This window comes from Phalangium opilio, unplaced genomic scaffold (assembly GCF_054372755.1).
Source record: "Phalangium opilio isolate 3A_F unplaced genomic scaffold, DU_Popi_V2 ptg001170l_1, whole genome shotgun sequence".
Taxonomy (NCBI): domain Eukaryota; kingdom Metazoa; phylum Arthropoda; class Arachnida; order Opiliones; family Phalangiidae; genus Phalangium; species Phalangium opilio.
In genome coordinates this window covers 5,949,524-5,974,555 of record NW_028324255.1, presented here as the reverse complement: position 1 = coordinate 5,974,555, position 25,032 = coordinate 5,949,524, and the positions used below count along the sequence as shown (strand labels likewise).

General features: G+C 47.6%; 2 non-coding genes across 2 annotated transcripts; both read right to left on the bottom strand.

The window, feature by feature from the left end:
• Positions 1–1,556: 1,556 nt before the first annotated feature.
• On the bottom strand, positions 1,557–1,629 carry TRNAY-GUA (transfer RNA tyrosine (anticodon GUA)). The gene has a single exon. It is a non-coding gene; the product is annotated as a tRNA-Tyr (tRNA).
• An 18,167-nt stretch (positions 1,630–19,796) lies between these two features.
• TRNAD-GUC (transfer RNA aspartic acid (anticodon GUC)) lies at positions 19,797–19,869 on the bottom strand. Its single transcript has one exon. It is a non-coding gene; the product is annotated as a tRNA-Asp (tRNA).
• Between the last annotated feature and the right edge of the window lie 5,163 nt (positions 19,870–25,032).

Genomic DNA, 25,032 nt, shown 5'->3' with positions numbered 1-25,032 from the left:
CACGGAAGCTCAAAAATTAAATGTTCGTCAGGTATTGTGGAAAAACTCTGACATTTTACGTTACATCTGAGACCTCACAACACCGCTCCCGGATGGGCTCGAACCACCAACCTATTGGTTAACAGCCGAACGCGCTAACCATTGCGCCACGGAAGCCCAAAAATTAAATAATCGTCAGGTGTTGTGGAAAAAACCTTGACTTTTTACGTCACATCTGAGACGTCACAACACCGCTCCCGGATGGGCTCGAACCACCAACCTATTGGTTAACAGCCGAACGCGCTAACCATTGAGCCACGGAAGCCCAAAAGTTAAATGCTCGTCAGGTATTGTGTAAAAACCTTGACTTTTTACGTCACATCTGAGACCTCACAACACCTTTCCCGGATGGGCTCGAACCACCAACCTATTGGTTAACAGCCGAACGCGCTAACCATTGAGCCACGGAAGATCAGAAATTAAATGGTTGTCACGTATTGTGGAAAAGTTTTGACTTTTTACGCTACATCTGAGACCCCACAACACCTCTCCCGGGTGGGCTCGAACCTTCAACCTTTCGATTAACAGCTGAACGCGCTAATCATTGCGCCACGGAAGCCCAAAAATTAAATGTTCGTCAGGTGCTGTGGAAAAAACCTTGACTTTTTACGTTACATCTGAGACCTCACAACACCGCTCCCGGATGGGCTCGAACCACCAACCTATTGGTTAACCGCCCAACGCGCTAACCATTGCGCCACGGAAGCCCAAAAATTAAATGGTCTTCAGGTATTGTGGAAAAACCTTGACTTTTTACGTCACATCTGAGACGTCACAACACCGCTCCCGGATGGGCTCGAACCACAAACCTATCGGTTAACAGCCGAACGCGCTAACCATTGAGCCACGGAAGCTCAGAAATTAAATGGTTGTCACGTATTGTGGAAAAGTTTGGACTTTTTACGCAACATCTGAGACCCCACAACACCTCTCCCGGGTGGGCTCGAACCTTCAACCTTTCGATTAACAGCTGTACGCGCTAATCATTGCGCCACGGAAGCCCAAAAATTAAATGTTCGTCAGGTGTTGTGGAAAAACTCTGACATTTTACGTTACATCTGAGACCTCACAACACCGCTCCCGGATGAGCTCGAACCACCAACCTATTGGTTAACAGCCGAACGCGCTAACCATTGAGCCACGGAAGCTCAGAAATTAAATGGTTGTCAGGTATTGTGGATAAGTTATGACTTATTACGTTACATCTGAGACCCCACAACACCTCTCCCGGGTGGGCCCGAACCTTCAACCTTTCGATTAACAGCTGAACGCGCTAATCATTTCGCCACGGAAGCTCAAAAATTAAATGTTCGTCAGGTATTGTGGAAAAACTCTGACATTTTACGTTACATCTGAGACCTCACAACACCGCTCCCGGATGGGCTCGAACCACCAACCTATTGGTTAACAGCCGAACGCGCTAACCATTGCGCCACGGAAGCCCAAAAATTAAATGGTCGTCAGGTGTTGTAGAAAAAACCTTGACTTTTTACGTCACATCTGAGACGTCACAACACCGCTCCCGGATGGGCTCGAACCACCAACCTATTGGTTTACAGCCGAACGCGCTAACCATTGCGCCACGGAAGCCCAAAAATTAAATGGTCGTCAGGTATTGTGGATAAGTTATGACTTATTACGTTACATCTGAGACCCTACAACACCTCTCCCGGTTGGGCTCGAACCACCAACCTATTGGTTAACAACCAAACGCGCTAACCATTGCGCCAAGGAAGCCCAAAAACCAAATGGTCGTCAGGTATTGTGGAAAAACTTTGGTTTTCTACGTTACATTTGAGATCCCACAACACCGCTCCCGGATGGGCTCGAACCACCAACCTATTGGTTAACAGCCGAACGCGCTAACCATTGAGCCACGCAAGCTCAGAAATTAAATGGTTGTCACGTATTGTGGAAAAGTTTTGACTTTTTACGCTACATCTGAGACCCCACAACACCTCTCCCGGGTGGGCTCGAACCTTCAACCTTTCGATTAACAGCTGAACGCGATAATCATTGCGCCACGGAAGCCCAAAAATTAAATGTTCGTCAGGTGTTGTGGAAAAAACCTTGACTTTTTACGTTACATCTGAGACCTCACAACACCGCTCCCGGATGGGCTCGAACCACCAACCTATTGGTTAACAGCCCAACGCGCTAACCATTGCGCCACGGTAGCCCAAAAATTAAATTTTCTTCAGGTATTGTGGAAAAACCTTGACTTTTTACGTCACATCTAAGACGTCACAACACCGCTCCCGGATGGGCTCGAACCACCAACCTATCGGTTAACAGCCGAACGCGCTAACCATTGAGCCACGGAAGCTCAGAAATTAAATGGTTGTCACGTATTGTGGATAAGTTATGACTTATTACGTAACATCTGAGACCCTACAACACCTCTCCCGGTTGGGCTCGAACCACCAACCTTTCGGTTAACAGCCGAACGCGCTAACCATTGCGCCAAGGAAGCCCAAAAAATAAATGGTCGTCAGGTATTGTGGAAAAACTTTGGCTTTCTACGTTACATTTGAGATTCCACATCACCCCTCCCGGGTGGGCTCGAACCACCAACCTATTGGTTAACAACCGAACGCGCTAACCATTGCGCCACGGAAGCCCAAAAACAAAATGGTCGTCAGGTATTGTGGAAAAACTTTGGTTTTCTACGTTACATTTGAGATCCCACAACACCGCTCACGGATGGGCTCGAACCACCAACCTATTGGTTAACCGCCCAACGCGCTAACCATTGCGCCACGGAAGCCCAAAAATTAAATGGTCTTCAGGTATTGTGGAAAAACCTTGACTTTTTACGTCACATCTGAGACGTCACAACACCGCTCCCGGATGGGCTCGAACCACAAACTTATCGGTTAACAGCCGAACGCGCTAACCATTGAGCCACGGAAGCTCAGAAATTAAAAGGTTGTCACGTATTGTGGAAAAGTTTTGACTTTTTACGCAACATCTGAGACCCCACAACACCTCTCCCGGGTGGGCTCGAACCTTCAACCTTTCGATTAACAGCTGTACGCGCTAATCATTGCGCCACGGAAGCCCAAAAATTAAATGTTCGTCAGGTGTTGTGGAAAAACTCTGACATTTTACGTTACATCTGAGACCTCACAACACCGCTCCCGGATGGGCTCGAACCACCAACCTATTGGTTAACAGCCGAACGCGCTAACCATTGAGCCACGGAAGCTCAGAAATTAAATGGTTGTCAGGTATTGTGGATAAGTTATGACTTATTACGTTACATCTGAGACCCCACAACACCTCTCCCGGGTGGGCCCGAACCTTCAACCTTTCGATTAACAGCTGAACGCGATAATCATTGCGCCACGGAAGCCCAAAAATTAAATGTTCGTCAGGTGTTGTGGAAAAAACCTTGACTTTTTACGTTACATCTGAGACCTCACAACACCGCTCCCGGATGGGCTCGAACCACCAACCTATTGGTTAACAGCCCAACGCGCTAACCATTGCGCCACGGAAGCCCAAAAATTAAATGTTCTTCAGGTATTGTGGAAAAACCTTGACTTTTTACGTCACATCTAAGACGTCACAACACCGCTCCCGGATGGGCTCGAACCACCAACCTATCGGTTAACAGCCGAACGCGCTAACCATTGAGCCACGGAAGCTCAGAAATTAAATGGTTGTCACGTATTGTGGAAAAGTTTTGACTTTTTACGCAACATCTGAGACCCCACAACACCTCTCCCGGGTGGGCTCGAACCTTCAACCTTTCGATTAACAGCTGCACGCGCTAATCATTGCGCCACGGAAGCCCAAAAATTAAATGTTAGTCAGGTGTTGTGGAAAAACTCTGACATTTTACGTTACATCTGAGACCTCACAACACCGCTAACGGATGGGCTAGAACCACCAACCTATTGGTTAACAGCCGAACGCGCTAAACATTGAGCCACGGAAGCTCAGAAATTAAATGGTTGTCAGGTATTGTGGATAAGTTATGACTTATTACGTAACATCTGAGACCTTACAACACCTCTCCCGGTTGGGCTCGAACCACCAACCTTTCGGTTAACAGCCGAACGCGCTAACCATTGCGCCAAGGAAGCCCAAAAAATAAATGGTCGTCAGGTATTGTGGAAAAACTTTGGCTTTCTACGTTACATTTGAGATTCCACATCACCCCTCCCGGGTGGGCTCGAACCACCAACCTATTGGTTAACAACCGAACGCGCTAACCATTGCGCCACGGAAGCCCAAAAACAAAATGGTCGTCAGGTATTGTGGAAAAACTTTGGTTTTCTACGTTACATTTGAGATCCCACAACACCGCTCCCGGGTGGGCTCAAACCACCAACCTATTGGTTAACAGCTGAATGAGCTAACCATTGCGCCACGGAAGCCCAAAAATTAAATGCTCGTCAGGTATTGTGTAAAAACCTTGACTTTTTACGTCACATCTGAGACCTCACAACACCGCTCCCGGATGGGCTCGAACCACCAACCTATTGGTTAACAGCCGAACGCGCTAACCATTGAGCCACGGAAGCTCAGAAATTAAATGGTTGTCACGTATTGTGGAAAAGTTTTGACTTTTTACGCTACATCTGAGACCCCACAACACCTCTCCCGGGTGGGCTCGAACCTGCAACCTTTCGATTAACAGCTGAACGCGCTAATCATTGCGCCACGGAAGCCCAAAAATTAAATGTTCGTCAGGTGTTGTGGAAAAAACCTTGACTTTTTACGTTACATCTGAGACCTCACAACACCGCTCCCGGATGGGCTCGAACCACCAACCTATTGGTTAACAGCCGAACGCGCTAACCATTGCGCCACGGAAGCCCAAAAGTTAAATGCTCGTCAGGTATTGTGTAAAAACCTTGACTTTTACGTCACATCTGAGACCTCACAACACCGCTCCCGGATGGGCTAGAACCACCAACCTATTGGTTAACAGCCAAACGCGCTAACCATTGCGCCACGGAAGCCCAAAAATTAAATGGTCGTCAGGTATTGTGGAAAAACTTTGGCTTTCTACGTTACATTTGAGATCCCACAACACCGCTCCCGGGTGGGCTCGATCCACCAACCTATTGGCTAACAGCCGAACGCGCTAACCATTGAGCCACGGAAGCTCAGAAATTAAATGGTTGTCACGTATTGTGGAAAAGTTTTGACTTTTTACGTTACATTTGAGATCCCACAACACCGCTCCCGGGTGGGCTCGAACCACCAACCTATTGGTTAACAGCTAAACGCGCTAATCATTGCGCCACGGAAATCCAAAAATTAAATGTTCGTCAGGTATTGTGGAAAAACTCTGACATTTTACGTCACATCTGAGACGTCACAACACCGCTCCCGGATGGGCTCGAGCCACACACCTATTGGTTAACAGCCGAACGCGCTAACCTTTGAGCCACGGAAGCTCAGAAATTAAATGGTTGTCAGGTATTGTGTATAAGTTATGACTTTTTACGTTACATCTGAGACCCTACAACACCTCTCTCGGTTGGGCTCGAACCACCAACCTTTCGGTTAACAGCCGAACGCGCTAACCATTGCGCCAAGGAAGCCCAAAAAATAAATGGTCGTCAGGTATTGTGGATAAACTTTGTCTTTCTACGTTACATTTAAGATCCCACAACACCGCTCCCGGGTGGGCTCGAACCACCACCCTATTGGTTAAAAGCTAAACGCGCTAACCATTGCGCCACGGAAGCCCAAAAATTAAATGCTCGTCAGGTATTGTGTAAAAACCTTGACTTTTTACGTCACATCTGAGACCTCACAACACCGCTCCCGGATGGGCTCGAACCACCAACCTATTGGTTAGCAGCCGAACGCGCTAACCATTGAGCCACGGAAGCTCAGAAATTAAATGGTTGTCAGGTATTGTGGATAAGTTATGACTTATTACGTTACATCTGAGACCCTACAACACCTCTCTCGGTTGGGCTCGAACCACCAACCTTTCGATTAACAGCTGAACGCGCTAACCATTGCGCCACGGAAGCCCAAAAATTAAATGCTCGTCAGGTATTGTGTAAAAACCTTGACTTTTTACGTCACATCTGAGTCCTCACAACACCGCTTCCGGGTGGGCTCGAACCACCAACCTATTGGTTAACAGCTGAACGCGCTAACCAATGCGCCACCGAAGCCCAAAACTTAAATGCTCGTCAGGTATTGTGTAAAAACCTTGAATTTTTACGTCACATCTAAGACCTCACATCACCGCTCCCGGATGGGTTCGAACCACCAACCTATTGGTTAACAGCCGAACGCGCTAACCTCTGCGCCACGGAAGCCCAAAAGTTAAATGCTCGTCAGGTATTGTGTAAAAACCTTGAATTTTACGTCACATCTGAGACCTCACAACACCGCTCCCGGAGGGGCTCGAACCACCAACCTATTGGTTAACAGCCGAACGCGCTAACCATTGCGCCACGGAAGCCCAAAAATTAAATGTCCATCAGGTATTGTGCAAAAACTTTGGCTTTCTACGTTACATATGAGATCCCACAACACCGCTCCCGGGTGGGCTCGAACCACCAACCTATTGGTTAACAGCCGAACGCGCTAACCATTGAGCCACGGGAGCTCAGAAATTAAATGGTTGTCACGTATTGTGGAAAAGTTTTGACTTTTTACGCTACATCTGAGACCCCACAACACCTCTCCCGGGTGGGCTCGAACCTTCAACCTTTCGATTAACAGCTGAACGCGCTAATCATTGCGCCACGGAAGCCCAAAAATTAAATGTTCGTCAGGTGTTGTGGAAAAAACCTTGACTTTTTACGTTACATCTGAGACCTCACAACACCGCTCCCGGATGGGCTCGAACCACCAACCTATTGGTTAACCGCCCAACGCGCTAACCATTGCGCCACGGAAGCCCAAAAATTAAATGGTCTTCAGGTATTGTGGAAAAACCTTGACTTTTTACGTCACATCTGAGACGTCACAACACCGCTCCCGGATGGGCTCGAACCACCAACCTATCGGTTAACAGCCGAACGCGCTAACCATTGAGCCACGGAAGCTCAGAAATTAAATGGTTGTCACGTATTGTGGAAAAGTTTTGACTTTTTACGCAACATCTGAGACCCCACAACACCTCTCCCGGGTGGGCTCGAACCTTCAACCTTTCGATTAACAGCTGTACGCGCTAATCATTGCGCCACGGAAGCCCAAAAATTAAATGTTCGTCAGGTATTGTGGAAAAACTCTGACATTTTACGTTACATCTGAGACCTCACAACACCGCTCCCGGATGGGCTCGAACCACCAACCTGTTGGTTAACAGCCGAACGCGCTAACCATTGAGCCACGGAAGCTCAGAAATTAAATGGTTGTCAGGTATTGTGTATAAGTTATGACTTATTACGTAACATCTCAGACCCTACAACACCTCTCCCGGTTGGGCTCGAACCACCAACCTTTCGGTTAACAGCCGAACGCGCTAACCATTGCGCCAAGGAAGCCCAAAAAATAAATGGTCGTCAGGTATTGTGGAAAAACTTTGGCTTTCTACGTTACATTTGAGATTCCACATCACCCCTCCCGGGTGGGCTCGAACCACCAACCTATTGGTTAACAACCGAACGCGCTAACCATTGCGCCACGGAAGCCCAAAAACAAAATGGTCGTCAGGTATTGTGGAAAAACTTTGGTTTTCTACGTTACATTTGAGATCCCACAACACCGCTCCCGGGTGGGCTCAAACCACCAACCTATTGGTTAACAGCTGAACGCGCTAACCATTGCGCCACGGAAGCTCAGAAATTAAATGGTTGTCACGTATTGTGGAAAAGTTTTGACTTTTTACGCTACATCTGAGACCCCACAACACCTCTCCCGGGTGGGCTCGAACCTGCAACCTTTCAATTAACAGCTGAACGCGCTAATCATTGCGCCACGGAAGCCCAAAAATTAAATGTTCGTCAGGTGTTGTGTAAAAACCTTGAGTTTTTACGTCACATCTGAGACCTCACAACACCGCTCCCGGATGGGCTCGAACCACCAACCTATTGGTTAACAGCCGAACGCGCTAACCATTGAGCCACGGAAGCTCAGAAATTAAATGGTTGTCACGTATTGTGGAAAAGTTTTGACTTTTTACGCTACATCTGAGACCCCACAACACCTCTCCCGGGTGGGCTCGAACCTGCACCCTTTCAATTAACAGCTGAACGCGCTAATCATTGCGCCACGGAAGCCCAAAAATTAAATGTTCGTCAGGTGTTGTGGAAAAAACCTTGACTTTTTACGTTACATCTGAGACCTCACAACACCGCTCCCGGATGGGCTCGAACCACCAACCTATTGGTTAACAGCCCAACGCGCTAACCATTGCGCCACGGAAGCCCAAAAATTAAATGGTCCTCAGGTATTGTGGAAAAACCTTGACTTTTTACGTCACATCTGAGACGTCACAACACCGCTCCCGGATGGGCTCGAACCACCAACCTATCGGTTAACAGCCGAACGCGCTAACCATTGAGCCACGGAAGCTCAGAAATTAAAAGGTTGTCACGTATTGTGGAAAAGTTTTGACTTTTTACGCAACATCTGAGACCCCACAACACCTCTCCCGGGTGGGCTCGAACCTTCAACCTTTCGATTAACAGCTGTACGCGCTAATCATTGCGCCACGGAAGCCCAAAAATTAAATGTTCGTCAGGTGTTGTGGAAAAACTCTGAGATTTTACGTTACATCTGAGACCTCACAACACCGCTCCCGGATGGGCTCGAACCACCAACCTATTGGTTAACAGCCGAACGCGCTAACCATTGAGCCACGGAAGCTCAGAAATTAAATGGTTGTCAGGTATTGTGGATAAGTTATGACTTATTACGTAACATCTGAGACCCTACAACACCTCTCCCGGTTGGGCTCGAACCACCAACCTTTCGGTTAACAGCCGAACGCGCTAACCATTGCGCCAAGGAAGCCCAAAAAATAAATGGTCGTCAGGTATTGTGGAAAAACTTTGGCTTTCTACGTTACATTTGAGATTCCACATCACCCCTCCCGGGTGGGCTCGAACCACCAACCTATTGGTTAACAACCGAACGCGCTAACCATTGCGCCACGGAAGCCCAAAAACAAAATGGTCGTCAGGTATTGTGGAAAAACTTTGGTTTTCTACGTTACATTTGAGATCCCACAACACCGCTCCCGGGTGGGCTCAAACCACCAACCTATTGGTTAACAGCTGAACGCGCTAACCATTGCGCCACGGAAGCTCAGAAATTAAATGGTTGTCACGTATTGTGGAAAAGTTTTGACTTTTTACGCTACATCTGAGACCCCACAACACCTCTCCCGGGTGGGCTCGAACCTGCAACCTTTCAATTAACAGCTGAACGCGCTAATCATTGCGCCACGGAAGCCCAAAAATTAAATGTTCGTCAGGTGTTGTGTAAAAACCTTGAGTTTTTACGTCACATCTGAGACCTCACAACACCGCTCCCGGATGGGCTCGAACCACCAACCTATTGGTTAACAGCCGAACGCGCTAACCATTGAGCCACGGAAGCTCAGAAATTAAATGGTTGTCACGTATTGTGGAAAAGTTTTGACTTTTTACGCTACATCTGAGACCCCACAACACCTCTCCCGGGTGGGCTCGAACCTGCACCCTTTCAATTAACAGCTGAACGCGCTAATCATTGCGCCACGGAAGCCCAAAAATTAAATGTTCGTCAGGTGTTGTGGAAAAAACCTTGACTTTTTACGTTACATCTGAGACCTCACAACACCGCTCCCGGATGGGCTCGAACCACCAACCTATTGGTTAACAGCCCAACGCGCTAACCATTGCGCCACGGAAGCCCAAAAATTAAATGGTCCTCAGGTATTGTGGAAAAACCTTGACTTTTTACGTCACATCTGAGACGTCACAACACCGCTCCCGGATGGGCTCGAACCACCAACCTATCGGTTAACAGCCGAACGCGCTAACCATTGAGCCACGGAAGCTCAGAAATTAAAAGGTTGTCACGTATTGTGGAAAAGTTTTGACTTTTTACGCAACATCTGAGACCCCACAACACCTCTCCCGGGTGGGCTCGAACCTTCAACCTTTCGATTAACAGCTGTACGCGCTAATCATTGCGCCACGGAAGCCCAAAAATTAAATGTTCGTCAGGTGTTGTGGAAAAGCTCTGAGATTTTACGTTACATCTGAGACCTCACAACACCGCTCCCGGATGGGCTCGAACCACCAACCTATTGGTTAACAGCCGAACGCGCTAACCATTGAGCCACGGAAGCTCAGCAATTAAATGGTTGTCAGGTATTGTGGATAAGTTATGACTTATTACGTAACATCTGAGACCCTACAACACCTCTCCCGGTTGGGCTCGAACCACCAACCTTTCGGTTAACAGCCGAACGCGCTAACCATTGCGCCAAGGAAGCCCAAAAAATAAATGGTCGTCAGGTATTGTGGAAAAACTTTGGCTTTCTACGTTACATTTGAGATTCCACATCACCCCTCCCGGGTGGGCTCGAACCACCAACCTATTGGTTAACAACCGAACGCGCTAACCATTGCGCCACGGAAGCCCAAAAACAAAATGGTCGTCAGGTATTGTGGAAAAACTTTGGTTTTCTACGTTACATTTGAGATCCCACAACACCGCTCCCGGGTGGGCTCAAACCACCAACCTATTTTTTAACAGCTCAACGCGCTAACCATTGCGCCACGGAAGCTCAGAAATTAAATGGTTGTCACGTATTGTGGAAAAGTTTTGACTTTTTACGCTACATCTGAGACCCCACAACACCTCTCCCGGGTGGGCTCGAACCTGCAACCTTTCAATTAACAGCTGAACGCGCTAATCATTGCGCCACGGAAGCCCAAAAATTAAATGTTCGTCAGGTGTTGTGTAAAAACCTTGAGTTTTTACGTCACATCTGAGACCTCACAACACCGCTCCCGGATGGGCTCGAACCACCAACCTATTGGTTAACAGCCGAACGCGCTAACCATTGAGCCACGGAAGCTCAGAAATTAAATGGTTGTCACGTATTGTGGAAAAGTTTTGACTTTTTACGCTACATCTGAGACCCCACAACACCTCTCCCGGGTGGGCTCGAACCTGCAACCTTTCAATTAACAGCTGAACGCGCTAATCATTGCGCCACGGAAGCCCAAAAATTAAATGTTCGTCAGGTGTTGTGGAAAAAACCTTGACTTTTTACGTTACATCTGAGACCTCACAACACCGCTCCCGGATGGGCTCGAACCACCAACCTATTGGTTAACAGCCCAACGCGCTAACCATTGCGCCACGGAAGCCCAAAAATTAAATGGTCCTCAGGTATTGTGGAAAAACCTTGACTTTTTACGTCACATCTGAGACGTCACAACACCGCTCCCGGATGGGCTCGAACCACCAACCTATCGGTTAACAGCCGAACGCGCTAACCATTGAGCCACGGAAGCTCAGAAATTAAAAGGTTGTCACGTATTGTGGAAAAGTTTTGACTTTTTACGCAACATCTGAGACCCCACAACACCTCTCCCGGGTGGGCTCGAACCTTCAACCTTTCGATTAACAGCTGTACGCGCTAATCATTGCGCCACGGAAGCCCAAAAATTAAATGTTCGTCAGGTGTTGTGGAAAAACTCTGACATTTTACGTTACATCTGAGACCTCACAACACCGCTCCCGGATGGGCTCGAACCACCAACCTATTGGTTAACAGCCGAACGCGCTAACCATTGAGCCACGAAAGCTCAGAACCAAAATGGTTGTCAGGTATTGTGGATAAGTTATGACTTATTACGTTACATCTGAGACCCTACAACACCTCTCCCGGTTGTGCTCGAACCACCAACCTTTCGGTTAACAGCCGAACGCGCTAACCATTGCGCCAAGGAAGCCCAAAAATTAAATGTTCGTCAGGTATTGTGGAAAAACCTTGACTTTTTACGTCACATCTGAGACCTCACAACACCGCTCCCGGATGAGCTCGAGCCACCAACCTATTGGTTAACAGCCGAACGCGCTAACCATTGAGCCACAGAAGCTCAGAAATTAAATGGTTGTCACGTATTGTGGAAAAGTTTTGACTTTTTACGCTACATCTGAGACCCCACAACACCTCTCCCGGGTGGGCTCGAACCTTCAACCTTTCGATTAACAGCTGAACGCGCTAATCATTGCGCCACGGAAGCTCAAAAATTAAATGTTCGTCAGGTATTGTGGAAAAACCTTGACTTTTTACGTCACATCTGAGACCTCACAACACCGCTCCCGGATGGGCTCGAACCACCAACCTATTGGTTAACAGCCGAACGCGCTAACCATTGAGCCACGGAAGCTCAGAAATTAAATGGTTGTCACGTATTGTGGAAAAGTTTTGACTTTTTACGCTACATCTGAGACCCCACAACACCTCTCCCGGGTGGGCTCGAACCTGCAACCTTTCGATTAACAGCTGAACGCGCTAATCATTGCGCCACGGAAGCCCAAAAATTAAATGTTCGTCAGGTGTTGTGGAAAAAACCTTGACTTTCTACGTTACATCTGAGACCTCACAACACCGCTCCCGGATGGGCTCGAACCACCAACCTATTGGTTAACAGCCCAACGCGCTAACCATTGCGCCACGGAAGCCCAAAAATTAAATGGTCTTCAGGTATTGTGGAAAAACCTTGACTTTTTACGTTACATCTGAGACCTCACAACACCGCTCCCGGATGGGCTCGAACCACCAACCTATCGGTTAACACCCGAACGCGCTAACCATTGAGCCACGGAAGCTCAGAAATTAAATGGTTGTCACGTATTGTGGAAAAGTTTTGACCTTTTACGCAACATCTGAGACCCCACAACACCTCTCCCGGGTGGGCTCGAACCTTCAACCTTTCGATTAACAGCTGTACGCGCTAATCATTGCGCCACGGAAGCCCAAAAATTAAATGTTCGTCAGGTGTTGTGGAAAAACTCTGACATTTTACGTTACATCTGAGACCTCACAACACCGCTCCCGGATGGGCTCGAACCACCAACCTATTGGTTAACAGCCGAACGCGCTAACCATTGAGCCACGAAAGCTCAGAAACAAAATGGTTGTCAGGTATTGTGGATAAGTTATGACTTATTACGTTACATCTGAGACCCTACAACACCTCTCCCGGTTGTGCTCGAACCACCAACCTTTCAGTTAACAGCCGAACGCGCTAACCATTGAGCCACGGAAGCTCAGAAATTAAATGGTTGTCACGTATTGTGGAAAAGTTTTGACTTTTTACGCTACATCTGAGACCCCACAACACCTCTCCCGGGTGGGCTCGAACCTTCAACCTTTCGATTAACAGCTGTACGCGCTAATCATTGCGCCACGGAAGCCCAAAAATTAAATGTTCGTCAGGTGTTGTGGAAAAACTCTGACATTTTACGTTACATCTGAGACCTCACAACACCGCTCCCGGATGGGCTCGAACCACCAACCTATTGGTTAACAGCCGAACGCGCTAACCATTGAGCCACGAAAGCTCAGAAACAAAATGGTTGTCAGGTATTGTGGATAAGTTATGACTTATTACGTTACATCTGAGACCCTTAAACACCTCTCCCGGTTGTGCTCGAACCACCAACCTTTCGGTTAACAGCCGAACGCGCTAACCATTGAGCCACGGAAGCTCAGAAATTAAATGGTTGTCACGTATTGTGGAAAAGTTTTGACTTTTTACGCTACATCTGAGACCCCACAACACCTCTCCCGGGTGGGCTCGAACCTTCAACCTTTCGATTAACAGCTGTACGCGCTAATCATTGCGCCACGGAAGCCCAAAAATTAAATGTTCGTCAGGTGTTGTGGAAAAACTCTGACATTTTACGTTACATCTGAGACCTCACAACACCGCTCCCGGATGGGCTCGAACCACCAACCTATTGGTTAACAGCCGAACGCGCTAACCATTGAGCCACGAAAGCTCAGAAACAAAATGGTTGTCAGGTATTGTGGATAAGTTATGACTTATTACGTTACATCTGAGACCCTACAACACCTCTCCCGGTTGTGCTCGAACCACCAACCTTTCGGTTAACAGCCGAACGCGCTAACCATTGAGCCACGGAAGCTCAGAAATTAAATGGTTGTCACGTATTGTGGAAAAGTTTTGACTTTTTACGCTACATCTGAGACCCCACAACACCTCTCCCGGGTGGGCTCGAACCTTCAACCTTTCGATTAACAGCTGTACGCGCTAATCATTGCGCCACGGAAGCCCAAAAATTAATTGTTCGTCAGGTGTTGTGGAAAAACTCTGACATTTTACGTTACATCTGAGACCTCACAACACCGCTCCCGGATGGGCTCAAACCACCAACCTATTGGTTAACAGCCGAACGCGCTAACCATTGCGCCACGGAAGCCCAAAAATTAAATGGTCGTCAGGTGTTGTGGAAAAAACCTTGACTTTTTACGTCACATCTGAGACGTCACAAAACCGCTCCCGGATGGGCTCGAACCACCAACCTATTGGTTAACAGCCGAACGCGCTAACCATTGAGCCACGGAAGCTCAGAAATTAAATGGTTGTCAGGTATTGTGGATAAGTTATGACTTATTACGTTACATCTGAGACCCTACAACACCTCTCCCGGTTGTGCTCGAAACACCAACCTTTCGGTTAACAGCCGAACGCGCTAACCATTGAGCCACGGAAGCTCAGAAATTAAATGGTTGTCACGTATTGTGGAAAAGTTTTGACTTTTTACGCTACATCTGAGACCCCACAACACCTCTCCCGGGTGGGCTCGAACCTGCAACCTTTCGATTAACAGCTGAACGCGCTAATCATTGCGCCACGGAAGCCCAAAAATTAAATGTTCGTCAGGTGTTGTGGAAAAAACCTTGACTTTCTACGTTACATCTGAGACCTCACAACACCGCTCCCGGATGGGCTCGAACCACCAACCTATTGGTTAACAGCCCAACGCGCTAACCATTGCGCCACGGAAGCCCAAAAATTAAATGGTCTTCAGGTATTGTGGAAAAACCTTGACTTTTTACGTTACATCTGAGACCTCACAACACCGCTCCCGGATGGGCTCGAACCACCAACCTATCGGTTAACACCCGAACGCGCTAACCATTGAGCCACGGAAGCTCAGAAATTAAATGGTTGTCACGTATTGTGGAAAAGTTTTGACCTTTTACGCAACATCTGAGACCCCACAACACCTCTCCCGGGTGGGCTCGAACCTTCAACCTTTCGATTAACAGCTGTACGCGCTAATCATTGCGCCACGGAAGCCCAAAAATTAAATGTTCGTCAGGTGTTGTGGAAAAACTCTGACATTTTACGTTACATCTGAGACCTCACAACACCGCTCCCGGATGGGCTCGAACCACCAACCTATTGGTTAACAGCCGAACGCGCTAACCATTGAGCCACGAAAGCTCAGAAACAAAATGGTTGTCAGGTATTGTGGATAAGTTATGACTTATTACGTTACATCTGAGACCCTACAACACCTCTCCCGGTTGTGCTCGAACCACCAACCTTTCAGTTAACAGCCGAACGCGCTAACCATTGAGCCACGGAAGCTCAGAAATTAAATGTTTGTCACGTATTGTGGAAAAGTTTTGACTTTTTACGCTACATCTGAGACCCCACAACACCTCTCCCGGGTGGGCTCGAACCTTCAACCTTTCGATTAACAGCTGTACGCGCTAATCATTGCGCCACGGAAGCCCAAAAATTAAATGTTCGTCAGGTGTTGTGGAAAAACTCTGACATTTTACGTTACATCTGAGACCTCACAACACCGCTCCCGGATGGGCTCGAACCACCAACCTATTGGTTAACAGCCGAACGCGCTAACCATTGAGCCACGAAAGCTCAGAAACAAAATGGTTGTCAGGTATTGTGGATAAGTTATGACTTATTACGTTACATCTGAGACCCTTAAACACCTCTCCCGGTTGTGCTCGAACCACCAACCTTTCGGTTAACAGCCGAACGCGCTAACCATTGAGCCACGGAAGCTCAGAAATTAAATGGTTGTCACGTATTGTGGAAAAGTTTTGACTTTTTACGCTACATCTGAGACCCCACAACACCTCTCCCGGGTGGGCTCGAACCTTCAACCTTTCGATTAACAGCTGTACGCGCTAATCATTGCGCCACGGAAGCCCAAAAATTAAATGTTCGTCAGGTGTTGTGGAAAAACTCTGACATTTTACGTTACATCTGAGACCTCACAACACCGCTCCCGGATGGGCTCAAACCACCAACCTATTGGTTAACAGCCGAACGCGCTAACCATTGCGCCACGGAAGCCCAAAAATTAAATGGTCGTCAGGTGTTGTGGAAAAAACCTTGACTTTTTACGTCACATCTGAGACGTCACAAAACCGCTCCCGGATGGGCTCGAACCACCAACCTATTGGTTAACAGCCGAACGCGCTAACCATTGAGCCACGGAAGCTCAGAAATTAAATGGTTGTCAGGTATTGTGGATAAGTAATGACTTATTACGTTACATCTGAGACCTCACAACACCGCTCCCGGATGGGCTCGAACCACCAACCTATTGGTTAACAGCCGAACGCGCTAACCATTGAGCCACGAAAGCTCAGAAACAAAATGGTTGTCAGGTATTGTGGATAAGTTATGACTTATTACGTTACATCTGAGACCCTACAACACCTCTCCCGGTTGTGCTCGAACCACCAACCTTTCGGTTAACAGCCGAACGCGCTAACCATTGAGCCACGGAAGCTCAGAAATTAAATGGTTGTCACGTATTGTGGAAAAGTTTTGACTTTTTACGCTACATCTGAGACCCCACAACACCTCTCCCGGGTGGGCTCGAACCTTCAACCTTTCGATTAACAGCTGTACGCGCTAATCATTGCGCCACGGAAGCCCAAAAATTAAATGTTCGTCAGGTGTTGTGGAAAAACTCTGACATTTTACGTTACATCTGAGACCTCACAACACCGCTCCCGGATGGGCTCAAACCACCAACCTATTGGTTAACAGCCGAACGCGCTAACCATTGCGCCACGGAAGCCCAAAAATTAAATGGTCGTCAGGTGTTGTGGAAAAAACCTTGACTTTTTACGTCACATCTGAGACGTCACAAAACCGCTCCCGGATGGGCTCGAACCACCAACCTATTGGTTAACAGCCGAACGCGCTAACCATTGAGCCACGGAAGCTCAGAAATTAAATGGTTGTCAGGTATTGTGGATAAGTAATGACTTATTACGTTACATCTGAGACCCTACAACACCTCTCCCGGTTTGGCTCGAACCACCAACCTTTCGGTTAACAGCCGAACGCGCTAACCATTGCGCCAAGGAAGCCCAAAAATTAAATGTTCGTCAGGTATTGTGGAAAAACCTTGACTTTTTACGTCACATCTGAGACCTCACAACACCGCTCCCGGATGAGCTCGAGCCACCAACCTATTGGTTAACAGCCGAACGCGCTAACCATTGAGCCACGGAAGCTCAGAAATTAAATGGTTGTCACGTATTGTGGAAAAGTTTTGACTTTTTACGCTACATCTGAGACCCCACAACACCTCTCCCGGGTGGGCTCGAACCTTCAACCTTTCGATTAACAGCTGAACGCGCTAATCATTGCGCCACGGAAGCTCAAAAATTAAATGTTCGTCAGGTATTTTGGAAAAACTCTGACATTTTACGTTACATCTGAGACCTCACAACACCGCTCCCGGATGGGCTCGAACCACCAACCTATTGGTTAACAGCCGAACGCGCTAACCATTGCGCCACGAAAGCCCAAAAATTAAATGGTCGTCAGGTGTTGTGGAAAAAACCTTGACTTTTTACGTCACTTCTGAGACGTCACAAAACCGCTCCCGGATGGGCTCGAACCACCAACCTATTGGTTAACAGCCGAACGCGCTAACCATTGAGCCACGGAAGCTCAGAAATTAAATGGTTGTCAGGTATTGTGGATAAGTAATGACTTATTACGTTACATCTGAGACCCTACAACACCTCTCCCGGTTTGGCTCGAACCACCAACCTTTCGGTTAACAGCCGAACGCGCTAACCATTGCGCCAAGGAAGCCCAAAAATTAAATGTTCGTCAGGTATTGTGGAAAAACCTTGACTTTTTACGTCACATCTGAGACCTCACAACACCGCTCCCGGATGAGCTCGAGCCACCAACCTATTGAATAACAGCCGAACGCGCTAATCATTGAGCCACGGAAGCTCAGAAATTAAATGGTTGTCACGTATTGTGGAAAAGTTTTGACTTTTTACGCTACATCTGAGACCCCACAACACCTCTCCCGATTGGGCTCGAACCTTCAACCTTTCGATTAACAGCTGAACGCGCTAATCATTGCGCCACGGAAGCCCAAAAATTAAATGTTCGTCAGGTATTGTGGAAAAACTCTGACATTTTACGTTACATCTGAGACCTCACAACACCGCTCCCGGATGGACTCGAACCACCAACCTATTGGTTAACAGCCGAACGCGCTAACCATTGAGCCACGGAAGCTCAGAAATTAAATGGTTGTCAGGTATTGTGGATAAGTAATGACTTATTACGTTACATCTGAGACCCTACAACACCTCTCCCGGTTGGGCTCGAACCACCAACCTATTGGTTAACAGCCGAACGCGCTAACCATTGCGCCAAGGAAGCCCAAAAATTAAATGTTCGTCAGGTATTGTGGAAAAACCTTGACTTTTTACGTCACATCTGAGACCTCACAACACCGCTCCCGGATGAGCTCGAGCCACCAACCTATTGAATAACAGCCGAACGCGCTAATCATTGAGCCACGGAAGCTCAGAAATTAAATGGTTGTCACGTATTGTGGAAAAGTTTTGACTTTTTACGCTACATCTGAGACCCCACAACACCTCTCCCGATTGGGCTCGAACCTTCAACCTTTCGATTAACAGCTGAACGCGCTAATCATTGCGCCACGGAAGCCCAAAAATTAAATGTTCGTCAGGTATTGTGGAAAAACTCTGACATTTTACGTTACATCTGAGACCTCACATCACCGCTCCCGGATGGACTCGAACCACCAACCTATTGGTTAACAGCCGAACGCGCTAACCATTGAGCCACGGAAGCTCAGAAATTAAATGGTTGTCAGGTATTGTGGATAAGTAATGACTTATTACGTTACATCTGAGACCCTACAACACCTCTCCCGGTTGGGCTCGAACCACCAACCTATTGGTTAACAGCCGAACGCGCTAACCATTGCGCCACGGAAGCCCAAAAATTAAATGGTCGTCAGGTGTTTTGGAAAAAACCTTGACTTTTTACGTCACATCTGAGACGTCACAACACCGCTCCCGGATGGGCTCGAACCACCAACCTATTGGTTAACAGCCGAACGCGCTAACCATAGAGCCACGGAAGCCCAAAAGTTAAATGCTCGTCAGGTATTGTGTAAAAACCTTGACTTTTTACGTCACATCTGGGACCTCACAACACCGCTCCCGGATGGGCTCGAACCACCAACCTATTGGTTAACAGCCGAACGCGCTAACCATTGAGCCACGGAAACTCAGAAATTAAATGGTTGTCACGTATTGTGGAAAAGTTTTGACTTTTTACGCTACATCTGAGACCCCACAACACCTCTCCCGGGTGGGCTCGAACCTTCAACCTTTCGATTAACTGCTGAACGCGCTAATCATTGCGCCACGGAAGCTCAAAAATTAAATGTTCGTCAGGTATTGTGGAAAAACTCTGACATTTTACGTTACATCTGAGACCTCACAACACCGCTCCCGGATGGGCTCGAACCACCAACCTATTGGTTGACAGCCTAACGCGCTAACCATTGCGCCACGGAAGCCCAAAAATTAAATGGTCGTCAGGTGTTGTGGAAAAAACCTTGACTTTTTACGTCACATCTGAGACGTCACAACACCGCTCCCGGATGGGCTCGAACCACCAACCTATCGGTTAACAGCCGAACGCGCTAACCATTGAGCCACGGAAGCTCAGAAATTAAATGGTTGTCACGTATTGTGGAAAAGTTTTGACTTTTTACGCTACATCTGAGACCCCACAACACCTCTCCCGGGTGGGCTCGAACCAGCAACCTTTCAATTAACAGCTGAACGCGCTAATCATTGCGCCACGGAAGCCCAAAAATTAAATGTTCGTCAGGTGTTGTGTAAAAACCTTGAGTTTTTACGTCACATCTGAGACCTCACAACACCGCTCCCGGATGGGCTCGAACCACCAACCTATTGGTTAACAGCCGAACGCGCTAACCATTGAGCCACGGAAGCTCAGAAATTAAATGGTTGTCACGTATTGTGGAAAAGTTTTGACTTTTTACGCTACATCTGAGACCCCACAACACCTCTCCCGGGTGGGCTCGAACCTGCAACCTTTCAATTAACAGCTGAACGCGCTAATCATTGCGCCACGGAAGCCCAAAAATTAAATGTTCGTCAGGTGTTGTGGAAAAAACCTTGACTTTTTACGTTACATCTGAGACCTCACAACACCGCTCCCGGATGGGCTCGAACCACCAACCTATTGGTTAACAGCCCAACGCGCTAACCATTGCGCCACGGAAGCCCAAAAATTAAATGGTCTTCAGGTATTGTGGAAAAAACCTTGACTTTTTACGTCACATCTGAGACGTCACAACACCGCTCCCGGATGGGCTCGAACCACCAACCTATCGGTTAACAGCCGAACGCGCTAACCATTGAGCCACGGAAGCTCAGAAATTAAATGGTTGTCACGTATTGTGGAAAAGTTTTGACTTTTTACGCTACATCTGAGACCCCACAACACCTCTCCCGGGTGGGCTCGAACCTGCAACCTTTCAATTAACAGCTGAACTTGCTAATCATTGCGCCACGGAAGCCCAAAAATTAAATGTTCGTCAGGTGTTGTGGAAAAACTCTGACATTTTACGTTACATCTGAGACCTCACAACACCGCTCCCGGATGGGCTCGAACCACCAACCTATTGGTTAACAGCCGAACGCGCTAACCATTGAGCCACGGAAGCTCAGAAATTAAATGGTTGTCACGTATTGTGGAAAATATTTGACTTTTTACGCTACATCTGAGACCCCACAACACCTCTCCCGGGTGGGCTCGAACCTTCAACCTTTCGATTAACAGCTGAACGCGCTAATCATTGCGCCACGGAAGCTCAAAAATTAAATGTTCGTCAGGTATTGTGGAAAAACCTTGACTTTTTACGCCACATCTGAGACCTCACAACACCGCTCCCGGATGGGCTCGAACCACCAACCTATTGGTTAACAGCCGAACATGCTAACCATTGAGCCACGGAAGCTCAGAAATTAAATGGTTGTCACGTATTGTGGAAAAGTTTTGACTTTTTACGCTACATCTGAGACCCCACAACACCTCTCCCGGGTGGGCTCGAACCTGCAACCTTTCGATTAACAGCTGAACGCGCTAATCATTGCGCCACGGAAGCCCAAAAATTAAATGTTCGTCAGGTGTTGTGGAAAAAACCTTGACTTTTTACGTTACATCTGAGACCTCACAACACCGCTCCCGGATGGGCTCGAACCACCAACCTATTGGTTAACAGCCCAACGCGCTAACCATTGCGCCACGGAAGCCCAAAAATTAAATGGTCTTCAGATATTGTGGAAAAACCTTGACTTTTTACGTCACATCTGAGACGTCACAACACCGCTCCCGGATGGGCTCGAACCACCAACCTATCGGTTAACAGCCGAACGCGCTAACCATTGAGCCACGGAAGCTCAGAAATTAAAAGGTTGTCACGTATTGTGGAAAAGTTTTGACTTTTTACGCAACATCTGAGACCCCACAACACCTCTACCGGGTGGGCTCGAACCTTCAACCTTTCGATTAACAGCTGTACGCGCTAATCATTGCGCCACGGAAGCCCAAAAATTAAATGTTCGTCAGGTGTTGTGGAAAAACTCTGACATTTTACGTTACATCTGAGACCTCACAACACCGCTCCCGGATGGGCTCGAACCACCAACCTATTGGTTAACAGCCGAACGCGCTAACCATTGAGCCACGAAAGCTCAGAACCAAAATGGTTGTCAGGTATTGTGGATAAGTTATGACTTATTACGTTACATCTGAGACCCTACAACACCTCTCCCGGTTGTGCTCGAACCACCAACCTTTCGGTTAACAGCCGAACGCGCTAACCATTGCGCTAAGGAAGCCCAAAAATTAAATGTTCGTCAGGTATTGTGGAAAAACCTTGACTTTTTACGTCACATCTGAGACCTCACAACACCGCTCCCGGATGAGCTCGAGCCACCAACCTATTGGTTAACAGCCGAACGCGCTAACCATTGAGCCACGGAAGCTCAGAAATTAAATGGTTGTCACGTATTGTGGAAAAGTTTTGACTTTTTACGCTACATCTGAGACCCCACAACACCTCTCCCGGGTGGGCTCGAACCTTCAACCTTTCGATTAACAGCTGAACGCGCTAATCATTGCGCCACGGAAGCTCAAAAATTAAATGTTCGTCAGGTATTGTGGAAAAACCTTGACTTTTTACGCCACATCTGAGACCTCACAACACCGCTCCCGGATGGGCTCGAACCACCAACCTATTGGTTAACAGCCGAACGCGCTAACCATTGAGCCACGGAAGCTCAGAAATTAAATGGTTGTCACGTATTGTGGAAAAGTTTTGACTTTTTACGCTACATCTGAGACCCCACAACACCTCTCCCGGGTGGGCTCGAACCTGCAACCTTTCGATTAACAGCTGAACGCGCTAATCATTGCGCCACGGAAGCCCAAAAATTAAATGTTCGTCAGGTGTTGTGGAAAAAACCTTGACTTTTTACGTTACATCTGAGACCTCACAACACCGCTCCCGGATGGGCTCGAACCACCAACCTATTGGTTAACAGCCCAACGCGCTAACCATTGCGCCACGGAAGCCCAAAAATTAAATGGTCTTCAGGTATTGTGGAAAAACCTTGACTTTTTACGTCACATCTGAGACGTCACAACACCGCTCCCGGATGGGCTCGAACCACCAACCTATCGGTTAACAGCCGAACGCGCTAACCATTGAGCCACGGAAGCTCAGAAATTAAAAGGTTGTCACGTATTGTGGAAAAGTTTTGACTTTTTACGCAACATCTGAGACCCCACAACACCTCTCCCGGGTGGGCTCGAACCTTCAACCTTTCGATTAACAGCTGTACGCGCTAATCATTGCGCCACGGAAGCCCAAAAATTAAATGTTCGTCAGGTGTTGTGGAAAAACTCTGACATTTTACGTTACATCTGAGACCTCACAACACCGCTCCCGGATGGGCTCGAACCACCAACCTATTGGTTAACAGCCGAACGCGCTAACCATTGAGCCACGAAAGCTCAGAACCAAAATGGTTGTCAGGTATTGTGGATAAGTTATGACTTATTACGTTACATCTGAGACCCTACAACACCTCTCCCGGTTGTGCTCGAACCACCAACCTTTCGGTTAACAGCCGAACGCGCTAACCATTGCGCCAAGGAAGCCCAAAAATTAAATGTTCGTCAGGTATTGTGGAAAAACCTTGACTTTTTACGTCACATCTGAGACCTCACAACACCGCTCCCGGATGAGCTCGAGCCACCAACCTATTGGTTAACAGCCGAACGCGCTAACCATTGAGCCACGTAAGCTCAGAAATTAAATGGTTGTCACGTATTGTGGAAAAGTTTTGACTTTTTACGCTACATCTGAGACCCCACAACACCTCTCCCGGGTGGGCTCGAACCTTCAACCTTTCGATTAACAGCTGAACGCGCTAATCATTGCGCCACGGAAGCTCAAAAATTAAATGTTCGTCAGGTATTGTGGAAAAACCTTGACTTTTTACGCCACATCTGAGACCTCACAACACCGCTCCCGGATGGGCTCGAACCACCAACCTATTGGTTAACAGCCGAACGCGCTAACCATTGAGCCACGGAAGCTCAGAAATTAAATGGTTGTCACGTATTGTGGAAAAGTTTTGACTTTTTACGCTACATCTGAGACCCCACAACACCTCTCCCGGGTGGGCTCGAACCTGCAACCTTTCGATTAACAGCTGAACGCGCTAATCATTGCGCCACGGAAGCCCAAAAATTAAATGTTCGTCAGGTGTTGTGGAAAAAACCTTGACTTTTTACGTTACATCTGAGACCTCACAACACCGCTCCCGGATGGGCTCGAACCACCAACCTATTGGTTAACAGCCCAACGCGCTAACCATTGCGCCACGGAAGCCCAAAAATTAAATGGTCTTCAGGTATTGTGGAAAAACCTTGACTTTTTACGTCACATCTGAGACGTCACAACACCGCTCCCGGATGGGCTCGAACCACCAACCTATCGGTTAACAGCCGAACGCGCTAACCATTGAGCCACGGAAGCTCAGAAATTAAATGGTTGTCACGTATTGTGGAAAAGTTTTGACTTTTTACGCAACATCTGAGACCCCACAACACCTCTCCCGGGTGGGCTCGAACCTTCAACCTTTCGATTAACAGCTGTACGCGCTAATCATTGCGCCACGGAAGCCCAAAAATTAAATGTTCGTCAGGTGTTGTGGAAAAACTCTGACATTTTACGTTACATCTGAGACCTCACAACACCGCTCCCGGATGGGCTCGAACCACCAACCTATTGGTTAACAGCCGAACGCGCTAACCATTGAGCCATGAAAGCTCAGAAACAAAATGGTTGTCAGGTATTGTGGATAAGTTATGACTTATTACGTTACATCTGAGACCCTACAACACCTCTCCCGGTTGTGCTCGAACCACCAACCTTTCGGTTAACAGCCGAACGCGCTAACCATTGAGCCACGGAAGCTCAGAAATTAAATGGTTCTCACGTATTGTGGAAAAGTTTTGACTTTTTTCGCTACATCTGAGACCCCACAACACCTCTCCCGGGTGGGCTCGAACCTTCAACCTTTCGATTAACAGCTGTACGCGCTAATCATTGCGCCACGGAAGCCCAAAAATTAAA